Here is a 2,150-nt window from a genome sequence, read left to right as displayed (position 1 = left end):
ATGAAACATTGGGAACAGAAGTTTGCAGCATACGTGTACATCCATTGCAACATATGCAACATCCTGATCTACTTTTTCAACATCCTTATGAAACATTTGCAATATACCTATGAAACATCTGGAACATAAGCTTGTAACATGCGTTTTCACCCTTCTTCCGTACGATGCAACGCAAGCGGGGGATGGGCAAGCGGAGGGCAGTGCCGTCACGGCCCCTTTTGGAGGTGAGCGGAGGGGACGGCGGGGACATGCCACCAGTGAGCTTTGGTTGGGATGCGAGCTGCCGACGTCGCAAGCAAGGGGAGGGGAAGGCGGGGATAGGCCTATGATGGCACAGGCCGCCGCCGGGCTCTACCCGAGCGGGGGCCGGTAGGAAGGGGCCGGCCACAAGCGCAGGCGGCTACCGATGAGCTTTGGCTGGGCGGGGGTGAGAAGAAGGGGTCAGCAGGGAGCTCTGGCTGGGTGGGGGATGGGAAGAAGGGGCCGGCAGCAGGCGCAGCGACTAGCGGCGGGCGGAGGCGTCGCGAGGGATGCGCGGGATGAAGGCACCGTAGGAAGTGGAACTAGCGGACGTGGATTTTTTTTGTAGGAGCGCATCCAGATGGGAGTCATGGGACGGACGTCCTTGTCGTACCATTATCGATGGACAATGGGACCTACTCGGCCTTGTTACTTTGTTTTAAAACGTAGGGCTTTTTTGTTTATCTATCTAAGTCAAATGTTTCTAGGTTTGAGCAAGTTGAAAATATATTAAAATCTACAATATCAAATAGTTTTATTTCATCTAATATAATATAAATTATGTATTGATAGTGCATTTATTTGTTTTAGATATTATAATTGTTAATATTTCTTTGAACCTAGTTAAAATTAGAATTGTTTAAACAGAAATCAGATGACTTATACACCTATCCTGCACACCTCGATCTGCCTATAACAAGTACCAACATATACCATTTGAATAATGCACCAATGTATGATTTAAACAAAACTCAGATACCATTCGTATATACACCAATGTTTGATTTAAACAAAACTTAGATACCATTTGAATAAACACCAATGTTTGATTTAAACAAAACTTAAGGTCAATGAGGAAACCCCCTTTTAAAAAAATATAAACTTGAATCGAAATGTTCTTCAAACATAAGCATATTTAAAAAAAATAAAACTTCAAATTGTGTACTCTTCCTCACTAAAAAATAAACTACATTAGATTTTTAAATTTAAAAATAAAATTGTATTCATTACCTGGGCTACTCCTTTAAAATAAATAAACTTGAATTGATTTGTTGGGCTCCTCCTCAAAAAGAGGAGAAACCCTCCAAAAATAGGCATATGCTGCTTGGTGCAGCTGGCACAAGGGTATTCTTTAGTAAAAGGCGAAAGAATAGTTCGCTCTGGGCCCACTACGTGCTCATCCTTCGGTGCTATGAGCCCTTCCAAATAGCAGCGCTTCCCACTGCCACTGGCTTCAGCAAGCAGTTTGGTACTAAACGATGGATTCAGTTGATGGCTATTACATCAACCATGTTTTGGTAGTGGGCTAAGGTAAACTTTGTACCGCTAGGAGTAGTTGGTATACTCTGTACCTTATAAGTAGGTAGTTGGTGTACCTGGTATCTTAGGAGTAGGTAGTTGGCCAACAACTATGTATCTGGTAGAGGTACAACTAGAGTTGTATATATTTTATCCAAAGGGCAATGGAATACTCAGTTCAGTTGCCACAAACCAAAGGGCAGGGCTTCAGCCAACGCTGGTATTTGTGTTGAGTGTGTGTGTGTGTTGTTCTCAATCTCCTTTTCTACCTCTAGCCATAGTGAGTGTGTGTGTGCTGGTAAGCTAGTTGTTTACCTGTGTAGGGCAGCCAAAGATCAACAAGTGGTATCAGAGCCGTACAAGCGCCGTTGTCGGACTAACCGCTGGCGATGATGGACGGTTTGAAGATGGACGATAGCAGCGGCGCTATTGTGGCTGCCCAGCCATGATAGGAGGTCGTTGTGCGCATAGTGCAGGAGGTCAGCGGCACCAATTGGCCGATGCTGACTTGCACCAACTATGGTGAATGGGCGATGACCATGAAGGTCAAGCTCAGAGCCCGACGGCTCTGGAATGCCATTGACAAGGGCACCGACAATGAAGAAGACGAC

General features: G+C 45.0%; 1 non-coding gene across 1 annotated transcript; it reads right to left on the bottom strand.

The window, feature by feature from the left end:
- Nucleotides 1–1,298: 1,298 nt before the first annotated feature.
- Nucleotides 1,299–1,419, bottom strand: LOC136541136 (U5 spliceosomal RNA). The gene has a single exon (XR_010780231.1). It is a non-coding gene; the product is annotated as a U5 spliceosomal RNA (small nuclear RNA).
- Nucleotides 1,420–2,150: the final 731 nt, after the last annotated feature.

Source organism: Miscanthus floridulus, chromosome 2, assembly GCF_019320115.1.
Source record: "Miscanthus floridulus cultivar M001 chromosome 2, ASM1932011v1, whole genome shotgun sequence".
NCBI classification, from domain to species: domain Eukaryota; kingdom Viridiplantae; phylum Streptophyta; class Magnoliopsida; order Poales; family Poaceae; genus Miscanthus; species Miscanthus floridulus.
This window is presented reverse-complemented; position numbering and strand designations above follow the sequence as displayed.